We start from the raw sequence: 27,089 nt of genomic DNA, 5'->3' as shown, positions 1-27,089 counted from the left end.
AGTTATATAATCTTTCTCTTTTTTTGCATATTAACCTCTTAGGCACGGCTGAATTTTGCGCGGGGCTGTTTCTCTGTACGGCAGAGTTCAACACGAATTACGCGTAAACGATACAGCACTGCAACGTGTGACAGACAATGCTGTTCTCTACACGAGTACATTGGAATGAAGTTTTTGATGATTAAATTATAATTTTTTTTAAAGATATGATACACATACTTTAACTTTAACAATTTACTTTAATAATTAATAATACAATTGAGTATGATATATTTTAAAGCACGGTACGACACATATGAGTGTAATATCTAAACGCAGGAATAATTAAATAAGATTAGCCTAGAACGATAATTTTTATTATGTCAGTTCATATGTTAGTTCGTTAATCCATTGGATGGGATTACATAAATATGTTTTCTTTATTATCACTAATGAAGAGAATTTCAAACGTTTCGACTTTATAAGTGGGCGCTCACGTGACGCTCTGGCTTAGGAGCGTTTCTGTAGCTTAAACGTGCGGAAGTCATATCTTACGTTATTAAAGAATATTTTTTTTGCAAAATAATTTTTATTTTCTTTAAAAAATCAAATACTAAATTTTCTAAAACATTTTGTCATAATAATTCTTTACTACCAAAAACTATTCAATAATTGTTATAAATTTACATCGAGAAATTTCTTTAATAACTAACACATTTTGTCATAATAATTTTTGCTTATCAGAAACCATTCAATAATTGTTAAAAATTTATATCGAGAAGTTTCTATAATAGACTTGCGAAGATTGAAGTCAGAAAATACATGAATCTGGAAATTTCGTGTTTTCCATACGACGTCTTACAAAATCTCAAGTAATAATGATTTTATATCGCAGTAATTATTTTTTTCTATAAGCGAATATAATTTTATCATTTTAAATTCGCTCGTATTTTCTGACTTAAATCTTCGCAAGTCTGTCTTATAGACTTCTTGATGTAAATTTATAACAATTATTGAATGGTTTCTGGTAGTCAAGAATTATTATGACAAAATGTTTTAGAAAATTTAGTATTTGAATTTTTTAAGAAATTAAAAATTATTTTATAAGAAAAATATTCTTTAATAACGTAAGGTACGACCTCCGCATATTTAAACTACAGAAACGCTCCTGAGCGTCTCGGCCGCCGAGCCTCGAATGGTAGTAGAAGTCGCCCGCCAGAATCAGCCCGAAATGTACAAATCTTTGCAAGCACTGCTATAGAAGAATATTACTAGTGAATTCAGTCGCTTGCATTACAAATTATATTAGTGCATACTAAAAGTTGTTTCATGGAATTAGTGAAGTTAAATATAAAAGTGGTAATTGTTGAGTTTTTAGTTTTCATATCTCCGATATTGATAAAGTTCATTTGATGCGTTTTTGCATGAAATGATCGAATTTGGCAAGTAAAGTATAAAACTCTGCCCTGTGATGGATCGAGATATTAATTGTTAAACTGACGACTATTCTGGTTAGGAACTTTGTCACATCAATGACAATCCAGCAAACGAGAATGGATTAAAATGGAATGAAATTTTTTTCTATCTGAATGCGTATTTTAAATAGGGAATACTTTTTTTGAATTTAATTGGATTCAATTGGATTCAATTAGATTCAGTTGGATTCAATTGGATTGAAAAACTGCATTTCCTATTCAAAATTTTGAATTGAACAGTATTCATAATTGTGTTTGTGTGCACAGAAAAAGTTAATATTATTTTTAGATTAAAAGGCAAAAATATACAATTTTATAAATGAATAAAAATGTATTCAGAATTGAAAAGCATTCATTTTAACATTCGTGAATCAATATTTCTGAAAATCTGACTCCATTTCAATTCATTTCAATCCATTCTCCTTTGCTGGGTAGTCTATCAGCAGCTTTGTCGACAAATTCATAGCCAAATGCGGACACAGATGGTTATAATTTTGAAAATCTAGTCAAATTTGCTGTCAACTTGACTCCAAATTGCTAATGTAATATTTTGCTATCAGGAAACATATATAATCCAGCAAACGAGAATGGATTAAAATGGATTAAAATTTTTTTAATACTTTAAATCGTACTTTAAATCCATGAAAATGGATTGAATCGATTGAAATGAATTGGATGCGAGCTGACACTAGTTTAATATTCGAAAAAAAAACATTCATATTTAAGCTTTACAAATTTTATTTCTAAGACATTTATAATAATTATATCTGAAATTAATTACTTCAAATTGATATTAAAAAACGCATCTTAGTGAGATTCAAACTTGGGGTTTTTGGAATCTTCTACGTTACCCGCTACATCACTTCTTTAATTGGTAAATGTGTTATTCATTCTCTACTTCAATTACAACCAGTTAAACTAGTAACGAAATTATATAGATATAATAAAAATATCATCATTTGGCAGATATAATAAAATATAAACAATTTACATTATTATGAGACAACATTGGATAATTTCAGATAATCTAATCTCACTTGGCCGATGTCGCACGCCGTGATTAGCTTAATATTCGGGCTGTGTTCGACTTAGTTTGCGAGTGTTCACATCGATCATTCATTTTACTTCTAAGAGAAACAAAAGAACATAACTCAATTATTTTTACGTCATAACTTTTTTGAATTTAGTTGGATTAAAACGAAAAATTTTCTACTTATAATTTTGAGTAATTTAAATAGCATTTATAGTCCATTTTTAAATAAAAATTTTTTTTTATTCAATTAAATTGAAAAATTGGATTTCATATTCAAAACATTAAATTGGCTAGTATTCACGTTGCACAGAAATTGTTGATATTATTTTTTAAAAACTGTACTTTCTATTCACAATTCTGAATTGAGTAGTATTCACGATGCACAGAAAATACTAATATTATGTTTAGATTGAAAGGCATAGAGATATGCTTTACGCAATTCCTATAAATGAATAAAAACGCATTCAGGATTGAAAAGGATTCATTTTAACATTCATGAATCCGTATTTCTGAAAATCTGAATCCATTTCAATTCATTCTCGTTTGCTGGGAATATTTCTGATTGATAGTTTATGAATGTAGCATGATTAAACGAATCAAATACCCTCAAAAAAGTGGATCTTATTAGTTTACATCCACTTTTTCAGAGGGCAATAGTGCGCGGCAGCATTTTGTGGTTACAGGTTTTGGGCCGTCATGTCCTCTCTCAGGTTTCTCTCTGCTATGTAGTTTGAGTCCACTTTTTCAGAGGGCAGTAGTGCGTAGCAGCATTTTGCGGTTACAGGTTTTAGGTCGTCATGTATGTATTCTTTCAGGTTTCTCTCTGATAATATCGACTATACACTTGATCGATATTAGTTTCTAGTTGCTTATGAGATGGCACCACAGTTAGTTTTTAATCGGAGGCGAATGCAAGCGGCTGTCGGCTGTGTCAGTCAGTCTCAGATTTCTTCACAGTAAACAATATGGCCGGTTCGTTGTGGTGCGCGTGTTATGTCGTCCTCGCCGTATTCGCCAAATATCAACGCCCGTGTTGCGAGCGTGGTTAGCCATTCACGGTAAGTGTAAATCCGAGATTGCGAAATACGTTTGTCAAATAGCATTGGAAGACATTGGAACCGCGACCGGGACGCACGGTTCCGCGTATCGCGCGCGCGCACACGATCGCCGATGATTTCGGCCGAAACGAACGCTTGTTTCCCGGCCAGAGAAAAAAAAGGAGATATTTGAATACTCCCCCCTAATCGTGTTCGAAGTCTGTCAACGTCCATGTCACGACGATAATAGGTGTCGCTAGGTCGTACGTGCGAGCGCAAGTGTAAGCGCACTCGCGCCCGCATGTCTAGCGGATATAAGCGATGTCGACATCTCAGTGCATGCTTTCCGCAAATTTGCAGCCTCTCCTATATCAATTTATCTTTGACAGGCGGACCGTCTGCTCACACGGTTTCGTGACTCCCACAAACTTGGCCGCGATCCCCGCTTTTTGTACGCCGTGACGACGCGCGAGACACGGTCAACTCGCGTGGCCGCCGAAGCAACAGGTTTTTTGTACCGAGAAACCGCGCGGCGACGACCTCTGGCTCTTCTGCGAGATCCACATCGTCGTGAGATGATCGAGAGTCGAGATTCTTAATCGAGATGTTTTTTCAACATCGAATTACGACAGATCTCGAGACATGAAAAATGCAATGGACTGGTAAAAAATTTTTTTAATGATCTTAAGATTGCATGGAATTGAATTGACTTGTTGCGTGCATGTCAAATAATCACATCTGTATATCCATCTCGGGAGAGATCTAAGGATGCACTTGATACACGATCGTGAAGAGATTTGAAATGAGGCGATTTCGAAATTGTGGGTGGTTTTACAGAAAGTATACGTCGCGATCGCAGAAAGAAGTATCACATTGCAAGCAAAAGGGGAGCAGCAAAAATTCGCGTTATGACGCAAGACACGTCAATGCATCAAGACACAGCAATGCTTGTTTCTACCAACGAAAATTAACTTTAAACTTGGTTTAACTTATCTTTTTTTAGATTTAAAAATTAGAAAAGAATAAAGAATAAATTAAACCGAGATTAAACTTAATCTGTATTAATAAAAATGGCTAAGAGAAATAATTCTCTTTGCCTATGTTTCACTTCAAACTCACACTTTGTCATGCGCTATAATACATATAGTATAAATATATATGCGCGCGTGCGTATTTGCGGAAGTAGCCTGAAAATAGCAGATCCAATCAAAGTAGAGAATACTATTCACTCTACTCTTTTTTAATTCTTTCTGGCGAGAACGAGAGAGAGAGAGAGAGAGAGAGAGAGAGAGAGAGAGAGAGAGAGAGGAATGAAAATTTTCAAAACTTAATATTTTCTATTTACGAATTTGATTACTTATGTTACATTAAATTCATAATATCAAATTATATCCAACTTAAATTATTATTATTTTTAATCATTCCTAGGTCGCCACTGCTCCTACTTAATATACAATTAATTTAAATAAAACAATGAATTTTTTCAAGAAATATATCAAATTTAACTCAAATGTAATTTATTACTAAACAAATATGTCAATATGAATGCTATTTACTCTGAAACTAAACAATTCAACTACAGAAATGTGTTGTTTGGATGTGATTGTTTTTTTAATCACATATTTTATAATCAAATAATAAATTTGAACACATTTGAAAATTAAAAGTAATAAAATGTCATTTAGCTTAAGAAATTGGTTTAAAGAGTGATGGCAAATTTCGCCTATTTTTTGGACCTCGAATTTCAAACTTTTTTTATGGCAAATAGTACTATTAGATGAAACATTAATCCCAGTAAAATTTAAAGATGAGCATAGGCACGGTTCCGGAAATACAAGGGAGTAAAAGTGATGATTTCTAGTCAGGGTGTATTGCAAGGAAGAATGATGTTCCTTGATAATATTGAGGGCATATTTTGTCGAATGGATCATCTACGATTCATTATTCAGAGAACGATCTACTATTCACCACTATTTCATTTATGAGGAGGCATGCTTTATAAAGCATCCTGAAAATACATTCCCTATTAATCACTTGAAACAACCGTTATTCTTATTTGCGCGGATCAAGCTCGTTGGAATTGCGAGTCAGAAATAAGAATAGGTTCGCTTCGGAGAGAGAAAGGCGAAGGTTTACAAAAATAAAAAACGGCGGGTGTTTACTCTATTCACAAATAAGATTTCGTTTATTTGGAAATGAATATAAAACAAAGAATACAAGAGTGTGTGTGTAAGTGTATATGATGCGTGTTGTATGTGTGAATACGCGAATATGTATTTGTCACGAAACAACCCTGTATAGTGACAAGCAAGGAGACTTACATTAAAAAAGCACTTCCTACCTACCTTTTAATACTTAATAATGATATTGTCATGATATTTAACACATTATGCAATTATTTCATTATCAAAACTGATTATATTATGTCACTATTGAATACTTTATGTAAAGCAATCTTCAATGTATACTAATCCAGTGGAGTGCGAATGACCGAATCCTTGATGTATTCTCTCTGTAATTCAAATGAGCATAAGAATGCAATCAAAGATAATATTATACAATAACGAGAGAAAATATATTATTGCATAAGTAATGGGCATCATCGCGCGCGTTGTGTTGTTAACTTCTCTCTCCATATTAATTAACTTGTTCTAATTTGCGAGATGTACATTTTATATAGATACGATTGGAAATATACTTTTTACTGTATTTACGCGTAATGAAATGAAGATGGTTTTCCGAGAAATAAAAATAATATTTTTCACACAGACGCCTTCTTTGCAAAAAAAAAGGAAAAAAAATGAGTGAAACATGAACGAGTGAGTCACGTTCGCAATTCGATTTTTTTCCTCTTTTCTTTTAGGTCTCAGTTTTTTTTTTGACGATAATTACCACAGCACTGCGTGATTATTCTTTCTTCTTCATTCTCATGATGATTGTGTATTCATAATATTTTCGCTCTATTAAAGCGATGATATTTGATGCACTGAAAAAATAAATTTATTAAATTTTAATAAAAATTTATTTAGAGATAGTACTAACTAAATATTTATTTATAGTAAATAAATATTTACTAAATGAAAAAAATGATACAATTAAATCAAGTTAATAGATCTCATACTAAATAAATATTCACATTTAGTAAATATTTAATTAGTACTATTCAAACAAATATCTATTAAATTTAGTGAGTTTTTTCAGTGTGCGTTTTCCTTGACATCGCCTTTCGAATACGTATATAAAAACGTTTTTTCACGTAACTCTTATTTCATAAACCTAAATAAGCATTGCAGATCCGTTTCTCAATTTTACTTCCTCATAACGATACTTTTTTGCGAGGAGCAGCAAATAGAACTGATTGCGAAATAGAACTTTTCAGGAAAAATCGTATTGCGTGCGTGCGTGCGTGCGTGCGTGCGTGCGTGCGTGCGTGCATCTTTCATATCACAAGTTAACTCTCACTTCCTCACGAAGGACATTAGTCAACGTATCGCAATTTCTCGTTGCGTTTATCTACCAGCTAATTATTGCTTAGGCCAATGTTAAAGGCTTCTTATTAATTGTTTCAATTATCTCATTGTCTCCAAAGTACATGCGTTGCATCAACATCCTTTAGCGAAAACATTGATAAATCGTGGACACAGCAAATGCATCGTATTAGTGATGCCATTTATATTATACCCACGTGAAATATCGAGCACTTAAAAAATACCCCATATTATTTTTCAATCTTTAATGGACTTTTTACAATAAGCCATTAAGTTGTAATCACACTCACTTACTGATTGGATTACGATTGTGATTAGCGATTGTTGATTACTTTTCAATCATACAAAGCAAAACTGTCGGCGATTGCTTTATTTTTATTAGTTGAAAATTAATTATTATTCACAATCACAATCGGCAATCGCTAGTTTGATTACAGCTTTAGTTACCATTTATATCACAATGATAAGTATAAGTCATAAAAAAATCTTAGGAAACTTGCATTCAGAATAAATTTTATTAGATCGTTGTGTCACAATATTTCAGTCAATCAGATAGATGGTAGTTCTCAGAATAAATAACAAGACATTATGTTCGTACATTTGATTTGTCAGTCATTATGTAATCTACGTTTTAAATCTTAAGAAATGGAATTTAACTATCCCTTCACGCAATTTCTGATTACTGACTTATTATTGACTTATAACACTGTACTGACTCGCTTATAATTACGACCATACATCCTTTATTGTAAAAGACAGTCCTTTATCATAAAAGATAGTCCTTTATTTTAGGTAGCTGTCCTTTAGATTTATTTGTTTCTTCAAAACTCAATTTTATCAGTTATTTTTCAATATTGTTCTTTATTTTATTTTGACATTACGAGAAATTCTTTTCTAATTAGTTCCAATGTCTAATATTACATTAACCTTTCATGGTCACCACGGGTTAAAACGAGCATCATCTTTCTTGCAAGATTTCAAAACCTTCCTGGCTTCGGAAGGTTCGTATACCTCCCATCTACTGAAGGTTTGAAACTTTAAAACTATTGACAGAGATGCTTAACTTTCTAATTGGACCGTTAGTATTCGCGTCATTCGCGCAAAAAACGTTTATTTTTCTCGAATCAAATTGTCAACAAGTGTGATACGTTATTTTTGTTTAAAAAATATATGATTTATATTTTTGCATTAAATTGCAAAAATAAACAAATTGTGAGTTGCGTGTGTTCTTCAAGTAAGAATAAAAAAAACGATGAGGGAAGAATATCCGTCGTGCCTCATCCATATGTAATAAACACAGACTCTTATAGATGAGATTGCAGCGGCAAAGAGGAATGTTTTCTATATATTCTTTGTATTTTACGTTTTTTTACTTATATTTGTCTTCAATATTAATAATAATAATTTTTACATTAATAATAACTTAAACCAATAATAAATAGCCTCTTATCAGAATTTAACATCTTTTTTTACACCCAAAAAGCGATTATCTACTGTCAAAATAAATATCTTTTTTAAACGCGTATAACTATACTATTTTTTTGAAGTACATCATCTCAGTATTAGAGGTTAAAACTACATTTGAAAATATTAGAAATTTAAAAAGTTATAATTTTTTTAAGTAAAAGTACTCATTTTCCCGAAGTTAACACGTTTACGATTGTTTTTTTAGTACTAAAATTACATTTTTCACTACAACGCCATTGTTTCATTTTTTTTTAAAGAATGAAATTATATAGTGTAATTTTTGGAAATCAATGGAACTGATATTATTGATTTAGTAACATTTCAGAAATGGTTTAGGTCATTTTAATCCAAAATAACTATCGTTTGGCTTTTTTTAAGTGTGATCAAGAAGTGTTAAGGGTAATGAGCAAATTTTTATCAAAAATATTTTACAATTTTATGCATATAAATGCAATTTGTTTCTGTTAATTATATATATTTTTTAATTTATTCAAACTATAGGTTGTTTTCATTTTTTATTATTTCGGACCTTTTATTATTTCAGATCAAGGATTTGTTCCAATGTAGGTAGTCGAACCAATTTCAAACTATCAGAACACTGCGAATTATTTCAATTCGATTATATTGCGCTATAAAATTGTATAATGCACAATTTTTTGACAGTCACAAATTGGGTATCGATTATGTAACTTTATCTAAAGAGGAAACGCGAAAAGTGAAAATTTTTATGTATGTATGTTTATATGTATATACACACACACACATACGTACAAAAAATTTTCACTTTTCATATTTCTGCCCTAGACAAAAAGTTACATGATCGACATTCTGGTTTGAAAACATATAGAAGCAAAGTCCTAAAATTTTCAAATTTGTCCTTTATTTTTTTTTTAAATATGATCATCGTATTTATAATTCGCTTTTGACTTTTGATCTATTACTAACAGCTTTTATTGTGGAAAATTCATTATACATCCTTATCGATATATCGGCAAATTTAAATAAATTTGAGGTATTTTATAAATTAATATGTATTGTGATACATGTTGTATCATGTACAATGAAATTGTGCGTGCAACAGTCATAACTTCCTCTAGATTTTAGTTTTTGATTGACATAATAATAACCTTTGATAAATTAATTAAATTAAATTTAAATCAAAGTAGCAATACAAAATGGATGTGACCATAGATTTTTCATACATGTACACGCATCGGCAGGAATGGTGTCCCCTGGCATTCGGCGCGCGGCGCTACATACTTGTACCGAAGCGCATACGTACGTGTTACTGGAAACGAGGAGGCGAGGAGCGCGAAGGAAGAAAGTAGTAGGGGATACTCCGATATTTTGTCCTTAGCGCAAGACGCATGATTGAGAGAGAAAGCGTAATTGGACGTAATGCTGGCTTGTGGTGCCCTTCCGCTGTCTCATATATATGTTACTGGTACAGGTGAGATACCCGGTGTCTCTTGCTTACCAATATTCATAATAATACTTTTATTATGCACAAAATGTTGTAATTATGCATAAAAATGTTTAATATTGTAAAAAAATTTTGTTCGTAATTACAACATTACATGTAATTTTGAAACTCATTGTAATAGCTTTATATGCATTTATAAATTTGCAGTGTGCAAATGAAATTAATATTTTGTATCGCAAGATTGCAAAATTAAATTTACAGTTAAATATAAGAACATATAACAAAATAAATAAAAAAATATGATATAATGCCGCGCACCAAACACTAGGAGATACCATTCCTGCCGGTGCGTATACAAGTATACGATAAAATATGCGTTTAAATATCATGTTGACATTTTAAAATATTTTCGCGTAGACTACAACAATATGAAAGGCGATAGTCCTCAGAATGATTTTCGGCCGGTATCTAGTACATTCCGAAGTATATGTACATTCCGAAAGCGGCCTCGGTCTGTTTCGTACGGAGATCCTTTCTCCCTGGCGAAGTAAAGACGTCGCATGACCTCGGACTCGTCACGTGCGTTCTCGCTGAGCCATAGATATGTCTCGTCCTTATGCAAATCCGTCGTCGCGCAATCTTTGTCGTCGCTGTCCGCCTTCGTGAACAAACCACCTCCACTCACGAATCTTCGGCGAGCGCGCGTTTTCGCTGGCGATAACAAGAAACTTCTTTGTTGTTGCTAGGTGAATAATCACAGAACAAATATAGAGATAAGTGACTCGAAGAATAAGATCGCGACTGGCACATAGGCAAACAATCATCGATCTGTTTAACACGAAATCCTTGTAACCTTGAGGTCGTCTACAGATTACTCTATATTTTTGCGAAACTGCAGAAAATGGGAACAACCGCCAATGATCTTGACCTTGACAACATATGTTCAAGGTCAAGATCGTGGAATGGAAGTCGTTTTGCATAGAAGTCATATGCTTCCAGGCAGGAAAAAGTGAGGGAATTGCTTCGCATGAAAATTTATTACGTAAGCAAGGAAGAGTATAGGATAATTTTTAATATTATACATAACAGAAATAAAACGATTTTTCAAACTTTTTTTTGTTAATAACTTTTTAACGAATAACGAGTGACGATTAAAACGATGTTGCTTAGAGTCATGACCTTGACAACATGTCAAGGTCATCGGCGGTTCTCCTTTTCTGCAGTTGCCTTTTACCATAGTTTCTGCAGTTTTGTATATTTGTACATTGATATTGTTATTTTTGTTATCTTTGTTGTATTTTTTTGATATATTCATTAAGAAAAATTTCTGGTTAAAAATAAACGAATCAGTAAATTCCGTTCATATAAATCAGAATTTTAGTTATTATAATTGGACATGTGCAATCTCAATTACAATAGATTTAATTATAAAATTCTGATTTGTCCATTTTTCACTGAAATTCCAGTTAATGCAATCAGACTCTTTCCAATTTTGTATTAAGGTTTATAATATACTATGTTAGAATTAATACAAATAATAACATTATAATAATAACTAAACACTTTGTTAATCTGTTTAACACATAATCGTCATAGCTTTAGAATCTGTAAATTACTGTGATTACGTCATATTTTTTTATATTTGTACACGCTTTTTCGATATATTGCGTCGAAATTTACAGTCATTACGTTCGAATTAATACAAGTATAAAACAATAATTAATAAATTTGTGTTTATTTATTTCATTGTAATTTATACGATAGAAATCATTTCGTATATAATTTGTATAACATGACCGTTTACAAATTGATCACGTGGCCTTATTTTAGTAAATAAGGCCTAAGGGCTAAATAACTGCAATCTCTTTGATTGTTACTTTGCGTCGTTGAAGAAGTATACTCTTCGGTCTGCAGTTATCGCGCCTAACGATCGCACGGACAGCATTAGGTCACACATCGATCCCCTTCACCCCTGGCGTTCCTGAATAATGGATGCATTTATACTACTCGTCCGCGTTAGGGGTGCAATTCGCGAAACGCTTATCCCACTGTCGTTTTCGCACGGCTTATCAAGAGATTCTTTATAACAAAATTATTATGATAATTTTCATGCACGCGCCACTTGACCTAACACGTGTTCTTTTGTTCCTATGTACGTAATATCATTATTTAATTACATACTCGGACGTTAATTATTATAATGTAAGGTTGTTAACGCGTGCGTTATAAGCAAAGTTGCTTTATCGTTGTTCTCATTGTTGCCTCTTTTAAATGAAAATTAAACGTCGAATATTTTATATTTAAACAATATTAAGATTAAAAAAAGATAAATTTATTTGAAACACGCACACACACACACACACACACACACACACACACACATGTATATGTATTATATATATATTAATATCTAATATCTAATAATTTTGATCATGATTCACTTTTCATATTTAGTTGATTTATTTTTATATTTAATTTTATTATTTTTATTTTTCCTTTTATTTTTGACGTTAATTAATATATGAATTATTTATTTTTAAATTTAATTCTAAAGAGTTACGAAGCGACACTTCGATTGCTTATGAAACAGTTTTGACATCTCTCAAGAACGGTCCAGCCATAAACTATTTTGTGGTACAAATCGAGCTTGAATACTTAATATGTCGAGATTAGCAGCTGTTGTGAAAATTTATATAAGAGAATAAGAACACTATGTTTCGCATAATTATCAGGAATATGAAGGCTATGATTACGATTTGCAGCGTAACAAGCATAAAACGCGTCACATTGTTTACATTTTCGAGGAATGAAATTACAATTTATCTGATTTATATCTGTCACGGAAGTTGATTTACGAATTTGTCGAGTATATTCCTATTTTGAAGATGCTAGATTGTTAGAATGTTCGCCGCCATACTCTCAGAGATTATCAAATATAAAGAATATGTTTTTTAAATTTATAATAAATCTGTAGGTAGGTAATACATTTTTTTATTATCATTCAATAAATATATTCAATTTTGATAAGCCAATTTATCAATAATATCTCGATCTATAATTTTCTTTTTAACTTCATATGCAAGTAATTACAATGACTTGTAAAATTCTGTATTTTGGCCTTAATTACTCACTGGATCTAAATGTATAAATCAAACATATTAAAGAATCTTATAAGTTGCAAAATTGTGCAAAAATTTTCTTTTTTTTTTTGTTTAGAAGTATGAAAGTTTTAATGTCTGACCAGTACGTAATGTACTTTCACAGTTTGAGTAAAAGGAACGATGAAAGCAGGCAATCGTTCGCTGTGACGTAGTTCAATCACTTTCTCATGTCTACTATCGGCCTTGACCATCATTAAAAGGTCGACGAAAAGTCTCTTCTAGAGAACTTAACTCGTCATGTATTTTTTATTTCACTACTAAGTACTGACTTTTTCGAATATATTTTTCATGTGAGAGTAACGTATGTAATTTAACAATTGTTTATAATTGCTTCTTGTAAAACGATTGTTAACATAAGGTATATTCAGCATAAGTAGTTACTTTTATATTTTAAGACGAAGAAATAGCGTCGCTGTACGTAAGAAAAAGTGCTTTTTCTTCTTATGTATTTTACCTGTTTATTTATGGCTCAGCATAGCCCAATAGTATTTTCATACACATTGCAGTCGTTAAGTATTAGGTGTTGGAATTAATTCGTAGCGTTTTACAAGTGATGGGAAGTACTTTCATTAATGTATTTTTTAATGCTCATGTGAAATAAATAACATTCTTTCATTAAAAACGCTACGAATTAATTCCAACACCTAATAAATCACGAGATATTCTCAATCAATACAAAACGCATTCGAATGTAAGAACTTTGTAAAAATATCTTACTTTATTTCTGAAAACATTCTTAGAAATTCGAACTGATATATCAAACGGATCAAGTAATTTGAAACAAGGTATACTCTTCTCTTTTGTAACGACTATATAGTCGTAAAGTGCGATTACATAGAGACAAGATGCGTATATGACACGCTTGTCGTTACTTATAGAGTAAATGTTCACGGCATAGTTGTGAATTCTTCGTAGAATTCTCATCGCGCAATGAAACCAGTTGTCTCATTCTACCAATTTTCAATGTCGCGAACCTTTAACTCGACTCGATGATCTTGCATATTGCATTCTTTACGTAATCGTTTTTGTACAAAATATCTCTGATTGAATATGGAACTGGAATATTTATGGAACTGTTTGATTACTTTAGATTTTCTTTTTTTTTTTCTTAAAAAATATTGAAGAAATTTAGATTTTTTTTTATAAATTTTGTAAAATGTTATAATCGAGAAAAATATCAAATTTTATCAAGGAAGATATCAAATTTAAATCAAACGTACGTGAAGATATATTGTTTGTTTTGAAAATATTAAATAAAATTACATGTGTCGATATACAATAATATCGAAGGAAATTAACTTTCTTATCACATTTTTCTTGAAAAAATTTCATAGCATTTCGCTCTTTCGAGTCTTGACATTGCCTAGCACAATGAAGATATCGATCCCGCAATACAACGTTAAGGGGATTAATTCACCCTGAAACTTTAAAAAAATCGAAAATTATTTTTTAAATCAATAGTTTAGGGTCTTAAAAATATAAAATTTTTTATCTCAAAATTCCCTATATTAATGAAGATACAGTTGATTATGTCGAGCGGTGGACAGCAATCGATGCCTCCTCGCAGCCGTTGAACTATTTCGTTTATGAATAGTTCCGTCATTATTTGACGTTAGAGTTATATATCAGTACTGTAAATGACATTAACACACAATTTTAATATAGATTATATCGGTTTTTAGAAATCAGTAAGTCCATGTGCTTAAAATACGATGAAAAGGGATTGTTATTGAAACTTTAATCGCGTTTTTTTCATGGTGTTTTTAAAAATGATGGACTACCACAAAATTAATTCAAATGCTTAGAAATTTGGCTCAGTTATTATCAATTGAATTATGTAATGAAATACCTGATTTTTGTGATAACTTATATACTTTTTTTGTTATCCATATTTTTATGTCGAATTTTTACATAAAAATTGAAACTTTTCACGCATGCACTATTTTTACATTTTTCAATATTTTTTAATTCTGCCAGATATTTCTCTAGCAAATTTAATGTAGATTAAAAATAATTTTTTAATTTTTGGCTACAGCATACCTTGAACCTGTTCTATTGTCCACCGCGAATGCCTTTATTACATGCAGGTCTCCAAAAAATGTACTATGTTTTTATATCATGTACAGGGTGCATTATCAAAATCCGGACAAATTTCAATTTAAATTTTCCGCTATATTGTGCCTCCGCCAGATGTTGGCGTCCGAGAAAACCTGATGCTTCTAGTAAACAGTCATATTCTCAAAATGGCCGCGATGTTGAAACCAAGTGCGGAGTATAATCGAAGAACCGCGATCATGGACGTGAAGGCCTTCGCGCTGGGCGCTCAACAACGGAAATAATACGGTTCTTTGGATACCGAGATCAACCGTTTATCGCAACCGTTGTGGCAAAATACACGGCTTTAGAACAACGAAGTATGCCAGCGAGGAAGAATCACTCGAAAGAACGCATCGCGAGGACCCCCGCAATCGTTGAAAGAGCTCAAGCGTTGATTTCGGATGACCCAGGGCAATCATTGCGCGTTCTGATAGATGTAGTGAAGCCGTGGATGGAAACTGACGTCTGGAAGGTCATATGTTTTTCAGCAGGATGGTGCACCAGCTCATACGAGTCATTTGATTCAAAATTGGCCCTCTCAGACAACGTCGATATGTTTTGGTCTAAGGAATTCTGGCCTCCCAACAACCCAGATTTAAATCCCTTGGACTATTACATATGGAGCATAGGGTCACAAACAAGTTCGGGCATTTCAATGTGACGTCATTAAGGACCACTATTGAGACAGCATTCGTCGGCATGAACAGCACTACATTACAGCGTGCGAACGCTTCAGACCGAGAATAGAGGTCATTCAAGCTAATGGGGGATATATCGAATAATTGTGCTCTACAAGGATCCCCCAAGTGCCATGTAAAAGGATTTTTTGTAATATTTATTATAATTTTTCATTAAAAATATTTTGTTTAAAGAAATTGTTCGATTTGTCCGGATTTTGGTGACGCACCCTGTATAGTTTTTTAATAATTACCTCTCAAAGTAAGGTATGATTTTGAGGCTTTCAAGATGGACTAACCCCTTAAGATTCATTAAATTCGCATGATACGTACATCGATAAATCCTTCTGTGGTAATGAAAATCGAGTTAAAATCTATTATTAATGGCATCGCGAATACCGTTAAGACATCGATAGAATAAAGCACAATAATAATGAGAAATATAAATTTTCTGTGGTTGTTAAAATTATTAATTTTTCCTTGATAAGTATAGCATTCCTGTCAAAGTAAATGATTTTAACTTGATAAAAAATGAACTAATAAAATATTTCAGGTAGTATTAGATATCTCTGGTAATTTATAACTTATTATTTAATTATTTTAATTAACCCTTTGAGGACGGGACTGGCCAATATACTGGTCAAATATAGGAATTTATTTTATCTCTCATTTACAAAGTATAAATATGCATATTCAAGTTATAAAAACCAAAATTTACAATGAATCTGATTTGGCGGATTATATTGTAAAGCAACTTTTATCTGACAAACACTTCAGTATTACTAAAAATACTGTAGCGAACATGTTTTTGATGCATATTTCCGACAATATCTCCAGGGATATCTTACACAAAAATTAAAAAAAAAATATTTTTTCGAGCTCCTTACAACTAGCCCTTTCAAATTATATAAGCTACACAAGTCAGAAATTGAAAAAAAAAATTTTGGGTACCATAACTTGTCCCCCCTAAAATTTCCATGTGGATATTTGTGAATGCTTACTTTTGTGGGTCAATATGATTTACTATGCCAAATTTCAAGTTTCTACGTCAAACAGTTTCAGAGAAAAACGGTTGTGACAGACGGACGGACACGTGAGTGATCTTGTAAGGGTTCCACTTTTCCTTTTGAGATACGGAAACCTGAAAACACCTAAAAACGGTTCTATTGCGATTTACGAAAATTTTTTCTTTTAGACTTTTTCTTCTGGACGGGACTGATCAGTTTTCTGGCTATTCACAAACTTGGCGACTCTACGCAAAATGTACATTCAATATATAGATGAATTTTCTGTAGAAAAAAGGTCAATTTTAAAGGAAAAAATCTCCGTCTTCAAAAGGTTAATAATATTTAGTTACATAATTTAATTAACATAAGAACTTATTATTTAGTATATTAATATATTAGTTAATTTTTTGATGTTTTTTATTTATTAATATTTTTCTAATCATTTAATCGAGTTTAATTAGAATGAAATCTTTACCAGGCGCTAGTGTCGCGAACTCTCTACACTTTCGGTACACGCGCACTTACACCACGCATTCCATTCGTATAGATAAACGTGACTGGCATCATTAGTCTCATGGAATCAATTAACGGAGCAGCCGAGCGTCTCTTGCGATAACCACTAACGAATACCGATTGTGCACTACTGTGTTAGCCATTACTGTATGTTTTATAATGATCCGTTATTTTTCAATAGACAAAAATAACAATAATTTTATTAAAACAATGAGAGCTATATGAGCCAAGCAAAGGTCTTGATGTTACATTATTAAAAAATAAACAGTTTATTACGACGTTTCGACCCCAATCGGGTCATTCTCAATGTTAAAATATTAACGCAATTTAAAATCCAACGGAATTAATTAATCATTCCCATAACAATAAATTATAAATACATATAACGTAATTATATGAACAAGAATTATAAAAATATATTAATTAAAATCATCGTTATGGCTGTAAAAGTTCATCGCTATGACTGTGCAATTGTAGATACATTACTAAATTGTTTAGTGTTCGTTAACGGTTGTCTTATAGTAGAGTCAACAGTAAAAAGCATAGTACAGATTTTGTAGTATAAAAAATGACTGACAATTAAACCAAATGCAGTTCAATCTAAAAAACAATTTTAATATTAAATAATAATAATTTTATTATTAAAATTTTAACATATAATTAATTATACGCTTTGGCTAATTCTGCTGTTTTGATTTAAAAATTAAATTAATAGGATTTTCTTTCTGCGAAAGAAGTATGGAATAGAGAAAATGATTTTTACACAAGATAGCATAATGAAAAAGCTCTACTTTTTATCCGACTTTTATGAAATTTCTACTTAAAAATTTGTTTTTATGAAATTCATGTTTTTATGATAACATGAAAGAAAATTTTAGTTTTGAAAAATATAATTACTTGAATCTTTCTTCTATATTCAGAAACAAATGCTGAAGTAGTAAACACATGCATCTTCTCTAAACTTATGCCTTAAAAGGAAAAGCTGCCGTATCATTCGTCTAATCGCGATAAGGTATCGGCTGAATGAAATTGCAATGTTTTAAGGTGACTACACGGTCAGTAATATTGTTAGTATTAACAAAGACTGATAACATTATTGATCGTATGCGATTAATATTATTGCTTGACGTAGGGTACTGACGACGATCTAGATTTTGATTTTCAAATATTAATATTGCCTTACTAGTATTTATGTCACAGTATATGTCACAATACAATAGATAATATACGTAAAACTAAAGTAAAATATATTGTATATATACAATAATACTATTCATATAAGGTTGTAAAAATATTCATATATAATGTCAATATTATTAATCCAATATAACTGATCAATGTATTATGAACATCTAGGATCACTTTTACGATTTTCATGTTGAAATTAGAATAATATTTTCTTCTTCTTTTTAATATTTGAATTTAATTATCTAGTCTTGTTTAATAAACTGATCGACATAAATATGTGGCTTATTTTTTTGAAATCCGGCTATTGATTGATTAATAATTGAGAGAAGCAGTTGTATCAGAGCTTAATAATAATTAGTAGCACAATTTTGTCGTGAAATTCTCGTTTTATTAATCGACCATCTGATGAATAATGTTCTTAAAATCATAGAAGAAATATCTGTTACATTTTTTTCGTGGCCGATTTTACATTCAGAGTAATATTAAGCAAATGCATATAAGTTGGAACATTATTCTTTTACTCCATTTCAATTCTATTTTATTTTACTTTATATGCTTAGTAAAAAAGTTTTTTTACAGTAATTTTTAATTTAGAATTTTATTTTTTATCTTTGTTGTACAGAGAATCGAAAATCATTTCGCGAGATATAATTCTTTATTCTGTTAATGCTCCATGGAACTTTTATCATCCCATCGACGTACAATTTATCTTATCTAGTAGGCACACCTCTCTCCACTGAATCCTCATAAATATCTCGAATAATCATTGTCGAGAAAATGTGCATTGTCATTTCGTGCATCAAAATAGATAACTACTGTGTTATGAATTTGATGTTAAGGTTAAGTCATTCTGGTTTAATGCGATACGTATTTAAAATATAAGCATATAAAAAATGTATAAATTTATATATTACTTGCTATTATAGATTCTAATTATGTTCAATCTTTTTTAACTATTGTATTTAATCTTCCTCGGATATTTCTGCGGAAATCTACGCGCAAATATTAACACGTGATGTGCTTAAGATACAGAGCAAACAACTCACTATAAACACATTTATTTGAACTAACAAATTCAATGTTGCCACAGACCTGGAAAACCAGGAAAAGTTGGGGGAAATATAAGTCTGGAATTTTGAAATTTGCTCATAATTTCCTTAAACTCCCTACTCCTATTCTAAATAATTATTATAATTTTTTAAATATGTCTGACTTCTTTATAGTCAAGTACGTTTAAAACTCGCGAACTTAAATTTTTAACGATTTTTATGAAATAATTAAAATTTATACATACTTTGTTCAGAATTTTTATTTAATAACCCATTTCCATTATAACTTTATTCTTTTGTCCAATACTAATTTATTTTTTTGTTGGTTTGAATTTGCACTCAAAATTTTATTACTAAGCTTTACTACTAACCTTCTTTTACATTGTTTTTAATAACATAGACTAGTTTTCCTATAATTCTTTATTCTAAATGTTACAATAAGTCAAGTAAGAGCATGGTCGGCCTTACTCAAAGCTATTATTAATAAAAGATATCGCTCTAAATCTATCATGAATCCATAGAGGGCACCTTTGTCCTTAATGCACTATCAAGGAACATTCAGTTGTCATTGAACTTTCTTAAGAGAATCACATTAAGCGCCATGAGAATACGCATCACACTGTGTTCCTCTGCGAAACTATTCGAACCTATCTCAAGGTTAATAACATGAAAATGGTGCAACACAGTTTTTTATAAATTAACTCGACTACGCTCTTACTTGACTGTAAAATTTACATATTCTATATTGATCATGGAAAATTTTCCATCTAGAAAATCTGGAAAAGTTAGAGAAGTATAAATTTATTTTCTAATAACTTTCTAGCAACTTCAAAATTTTATAAGGCAATGTTTATATTATTTTCTTTAAGTTCTTGACACGATAACTTTGGCCCCTCAAAATGAAAGTAATTTTCGAAGACACTTTTAGCAAGAAAAATAATAAAAAAGTTCTCCAACTAACAATTACAAACAAAAAAATGGGGTAGATCTTGCTTCGCATGAAAAGTCGTGTACCCCTTGACAGGGGAGAGGGGGGGGCGGGAGAGGTGGGATGAAATATTGCTTAACAAAGAATTTGATTTTGACAGTAAGAACAATTCTGATTCAAGCTTCGATCCATAATATTATATAACATATGATTTATAATATACTTTATAAAATATATGTGATCTATAATATGTTATCAAGTTTATCTTCCATGCTTTCGCTTTTTATTTATGGACTGAAATCCTTTCTTTTCCTTTTTTCGGTTTGTAATTGTTAGTTATTTTGGTATTTGTAGTTTAGAACATTTTTTTACTGTTTTTTTTTTCGTGTTCCTCGCTAAAAATGCTTCCGAAAATCATTTTCATTTTGAGCGGCCAAAGTTATCGTAATCATCTCAAGTTCCCTATTTTAAAAAATTTATGTGCGAGCATAGCATTAAATTATTATTATGTGCCTATTGTGGATGCGTTCCAATATTCACCAGCCAATGCAAAAAATCTATAGCGCACATAACGTATACTATTGGGTGAAAAAGTATCCGCGGTTTTTTGTCACTAGATGGTGTTGATGATCAATATATAACTTCGTCTGTGTGCGTGCGTGCGTGCGTGCGTGCGTGCGTGCGCGCGCGCGCGCGTAATGCGCGCATTTTGCATTATGAAATTATGAACCTTAAATAGAAAAAAATAGAAAATTGTTATTTTATTACATGATATAATATTTCGCTCAAGCCCACTTTTATTAAAATATATACAGGGTTGGGCCATATTCGACGGAAAGACCTTGAACCCTATTAAATGATTTTTAAAATGAACAGCAAAAAATGTGTTTTTTCCCATGATTGAAAAAAAAACATCTTTCCGTCGAATATAGCCAACCCTGTATATAATTTTTGATTGCGTAGTAATGTTAGCATTTTACAAATTGTCGATGAAATCTTTATTACAGTAATAGCGCACATTAAATTATCGCATCAGTGGAATCTCATTTTTAATCTATAATGTACGTTCGTGACTAAATTAATAATACATGTTTCATGACCTCCTTTACGAGAATCCCTTTAATAACATTCGAGTTATAATAGCAAATTATTCTTAAAATATGTTACTAAACATTTATTCAATGTTATTAATATTTAATATCCTTAAAATATTTGAAATATAAAACGACTAAATAACTTCAGAGGATTTTGATGCTATTTTTAAAAATTTTAAACAAATATATCGGAATGGTGGAATGGATATGCTTTACATATGTCATTCTTTGTATCATAAAGAGTTTCTCAACTTTATTTTTATTATGATGCAATCGAAGTTATGTTTGTATGAGAGAAAGAAAAGAAAAAATCCAGATAATTCTTCATTTACATTAACTTATTGAAAAATCGCTGGTATAAAACTAATTTATGCGCAGTAGTAAATTCTGATTTAAATCAGACGCATCGCGTGAACTTTAGACTCACATATCGACGTTTATAACACTAGGTATAATATTATGACTTCACAATGAAAATATTATTTTTTTTTTGCGTTGTGGGCAATAATATGAGTTCTAAACTTGATGCTTCACTTAAAAGAAAAAAGTTGCGAAACTACTAATGTGATTTAAATAGAATTTTATCTTTTCCTTTCCAAAAAGTTTTTTGTACATATGGGAAGCATTATTAAATCTTGAGGAATTTGTAGATTAAAAGAGTTTAAAGATTAAATTATTTTTCATTAATAAATTACGAATATCTAACTGCTGTGTTATGATTGTTAGTATACAAATGATACCATGTATCTTTGCGATTGCCTTGTTCTTCTGATGCTAATCTTTCGTTATCGCGCGTGTAATAAAGAAACCACAGGTTAGGTCGCATTTAGCTTGAATAAAGTGAGTTAAGTTAAATGGGAGAATACTTATCATTGGCTGCCGCACCCTTCCTATCTCCGGCCCTACCCTTTCTGTCATCACATAGGGGGTTGTCCCGATTACTTTGAAAATCGCCACTTTCTAGAATCTGATATTCTCACATTACCATAGGATCTTTATTGAATACAGTCACGGCAATTTGAGACTTTCTGATTACCTATATTGTATTAAAGATTTGAACATTTATAAAATGTTTTTATTGCATAAATTTTATAAGTTTACACGAATTACCATACTACGAGGGTCGTTTGAAAAGTTTTGAGCCTCAACATGGCATTACTCGTCAAAATTGATATTCTGGTACTACAATCGTACATGTTTTGCAAGATACCTATGAAAATTGTAGCCATTGTGGACGCTCAGTTGTTGTTTGACAGTTATTTGTGCCAGTCGATGTCATTTTTGTAAAAATGGAAAAAATCGAATATCGCCATGACAAAAATTTACAAATTGCGATTTAAAATGATGCGATTTGAATTAACTACCCACCGTATTCACCATCCCCAATGATTTTTTCTTGTTTATCCTAAGCTCAAAGCTAGGCTCGGAAGACACAAATTTTCAAATGAAAAATTGACATCGACTGGTATAAATGACTTAAGCAACAACTGAACGTCCAAAATGGCTACAATTTTCACAGGTATCTGTACTTTCACAAAACATATACGATTGTAGTATCAGAATGGTTTTGACGAGTAACTTTTGACGAGCCCCACAGACTTCTATATATACTACTAGACTAACTCCTTAGGACAAGCTTATGTGAAATAGACCCCGAAATTCTGCGCATGCATCATGAATATAGGAATGCAGTATGGCTGTGTTCTGCATCAACTGTTTACATGCTAAACGTATAACTTTATGAAAGTGATTTGATCTCATAGCGAAAAATATTGTTTCTTCTGAAAGAAAAAGAATTCAAGTAAAAAGGTAAAGGTATTGGAAAGATAATTGAATATTAATAAACGTAGGAGATATGATGATATTATTCAATTTCTTATAAATTAGAATAATTTACAATAACTGGATTATAGAAATAATAAGTATTTAATGGTTTTAATAATGTTAAATAGTTTAATAGTTTTAATACTGTTAAATATTAACCTGTCAAAATAGTTTGCTGATGTGTGCGCACGTGCAGATATACGTCACGCGGTCACGCGGAGCGGTTCTCGATACATGCGTATATATAATGTTACATCAAAATTGGGGACCAAAATTTTCAAATAGGTTAGCAATTTAATATTAGGTGTTGGAATTAATTCGTAGCGTTTTTAATGAAAGAATGTTATTTATTTCACATGAGCATTAAAAAATACATTAATGAAAGTACTTCCCATCACTTGTAAAACGCTACGAATTAATTCCAACACCTAATAGTATATATAGAAATAATACCATCTTTATGTTGAGGCTCAAAACTTTTCAAATGACTCTCATTACAATATCAAAATTAAGTTCAGATTAAAAACTCTATACGTAGTGATGTAATTGTTGAAAATATCGCGATAAACCAAATAGTTTAGAAAATGATACAAATTAATTTAATAAAATATATTAATAATTAATGTTAATCACATGTTAAAAATAAACAAAATTAATAATATTGTTATGAAAACAATTACTAAAATGTATTTTGGAAGTATTATAGGATAAACTATAACAAGTGCAATTTTCAGGACAGATGATTCATGAATATTAAATCACAATTGATTTATTCGCATTCCTGCGATGTATTGACGGCTTACTTTATAGCCTGTATTATAGGATTCGCGTGCTTGGCGTCATGACGGACGATTGACTCGCTATCTATAAATCGTACATTAAGGGTAGATTAGCACTTTTTCTTACTATTAGTAACGCGCCGAGGTGCTATTTACTACGCAATGATTCGCTGGCGAATCGCCATTTTTTCGTCGTAAAGCTGAACTATCGCGAGCGTTATCTCGCGCAGGATATCAGAGTGGAGATGATATTACTTTGCAAGGTTGTATTATGAATGCGTGAGAGTTAGGGGCACACCTCCGTTACTCGCATCATTTTTTGCATCGATTCGATGTTGTATGTGTCACTATTACTTTATTTTCGACGCGTTAAAGTCTTATTTTCGAAAAATATCACATACAAAAGTATTAGAAAAATTTGTAACATAATGTATACTATAGTATTTTCATATATTTTTATGTACAATATTTTTATTTACGAAAATATGGCCTTTGGTCGTAAATTTCACTAATTTTGCAAACCATATCGTTTGCTAACTTTTTCTAAGTGAATGACGTGCCTTTCGATGTCCATTATATGTATAATATATGGATGTGATTTTAACATTACACGGAAAGAACGATTTTGCTAAAATATATTTAATTAAATAAAGATCTGAAAATAATTTTGTCGGATTATTACAATAATTATGTAAAACGGTTAAAATGTCAAAACTTTTCGCAACGCGAGATACAGATTACTAAAGCAAGCCATCTATTGGAAAAATAATGGATTTCTTTTTACATCTAATAATTATTTTGATGATTCAACAAAATTATTTTCAAACTTGTTTCTAGCTAAATTTTTGTTATTATTTTCAGATCTGTATTTAGTTAAATATTTATATATTTCAGTAAAATCATTCGTTTATACACGTCCATTTATAGTAGGTTTATATATTATATTAGGTGTTGGAATTAATTCGTAGCGTTTTTTAATGAAAGAATGTTATTTATTTCACATGAGCATTAAAAAATACATTAATGAAAGTACTTCCCATCACTTGTAAAACGCTACGAATTAATTCCAACACCTAATATTATATATTATATAATATATTATATAATATAAACATACTAAAAGATTTTTAGTTACACTAGTTAATTTTAAATATAATTAGTTGGTCTAATTTAATTATATTAATTAATATTACATCACATTAATCATTATTACTATGATTTTAGTACGTATTCCGAACTATATATGCTACTGATGGTATTAAAATACTATGTGTAAAATGTTCTGAAAGTTGCATATCTCATTATTAGAGGGAGAATTAATGCGAACATTGTTACATGCAAGAGATCGACATAAATATTATGTAATAACATTCTATCGTCATATTGAATATATGTGTGAATAGATCATAAGAGCTCTAAAGCTAGTTGGTCTATTATATACTTTTGTATATATATCTTGTCGATTTATCTGCTGTTATATACGTAAGACGATAGTATCTATCTGCATTGATAATTCTGAAAATTCTATGAGACAGTATTCTGTATAGACATTAAATGTTTGTTTCGGATATGTTCTCTTTCAAATGAAAAAATTGTGTATTCATTGATTATCACTTTTCGTTACTTACGCTATTTATTATGTGAGTAAAAAACGAATCAATATTCTATTAAGAACACAGTTTTTCGCACATTTAACTTTTTATTTCGTTTCACATGACATTTCATTTAATCGTTCACTTTGTACAACGTAAGACTAACAATACGCGTTTTTATTGAATAACTCTTCTGTATTATTTGCTAATTGATACAACTAGTTTTAACTGATATAACTAGTCCTTCAATTGAGAGAAAAATTTTTGTGACTATAAATATATGTTAAATAGTTATGGTTAGGAGCTCCATTTTTATAGTTATTACTTTATAAAATTATAATTGTTTTTGAGGATAATTATATATTCATTCACTCTAAAAAATACCGATGTGGATTTAACATCATGGATTTTAAATTTACACTGATATCGATATAAAATCACCAATGGTTTATAAATCCATGTTAAGGATACATTCTGGTGTAAAATTTAATTAAAAATCGATTTTTTTCGTATATTCCGATTGTACAACATTTCCAGAATACACTGTCAAAATTTCAGAAAGAAATTCGAAGAATTCTATAGCCAAAAGTTCTTTTTTTTATAGCCAAATGTTTGAAGAAGTTGAAGGCTTATTTTGTGGTTCAAAAATCGCTGATTAACGCGATAATAGTTTAATTATCATTTTATTTAAAAAAAACTAATCATTTTATCTGTAAAAACAAACTTTAAACGCATTTTTCTCGAAACGATTTTTTTTCTCGACACGTTTTTTTGGACGGTTGACACGATTTTAGAAAAACTAACCGATCGATTTAAAAAATTCTTGCAGCGTTGTATTCGTAGATTGAATAGCTATCGCGTAAACCAAAATAAATCGGTTTCATTAAAAATTAAATTTTTATCCAACTTTTTTGATGAAATATTTGTTAACTCGCGAATTTTCAATATTTTTCAATAATTTTGGTTTACGGGATAGTCACAAATAAACTTTAAGAAAAAAATTGTTTTTTATTTCGAGCTATTGATTCTCGAGATATCGTGTCAACCATTTGGTCATCTTATTTTTTCAACGCCTCTCATCTAATTTCTTGGAATTTTGAAATGAAAATAGTGCTGTAAAAATTTTTTTTATATATTGTGTATTAATAAATATGTCAAAAATTAAATTTGTACGTCTTATAGTTCTCTTTACGAAAAATTTCAAAAAAAGCCTTATTTTTAATTGTGGTTGCATCAGAATGTATCCTTAATATGAATATTAGCATGATTAAAATTATA

General features: G+C 30.7%; 1 long non-coding RNA gene across 1 annotated transcript; it reads left to right on the top strand.

Moving 5' to 3' along the window:
* Nucleotides 1-3,031: 3,031 nt before the first annotated feature.
* Nucleotides 3,032-24,636, top strand: LOC147908847 (uncharacterized). The gene is made up of 2 exons (XR_015545982.1): nt 3,032-3,545; nt 17,033-24,636. It is a non-coding gene; the product is annotated as an uncharacterized LOC147908847 (long non-coding RNA).
* Nucleotides 24,637-27,089: the final 2,453 nt, after the last annotated feature.

This window comes from Acromyrmex echinatior, chromosome 8 (assembly GCF_024713525.1).
Source record: "Acromyrmex echinatior isolate Ae372 chromosome 8, ASM2471352v2, whole genome shotgun sequence".
In the NCBI taxonomy this organism is placed as follows: Eukaryota; Metazoa; Arthropoda; class Insecta; order Hymenoptera; family Formicidae; genus Acromyrmex; species Acromyrmex echinatior.
The sequence above is the reverse complement of the archived record's forward strand: the minus strand, read 5'-3'. Positions and strand labels throughout refer to the sequence as shown.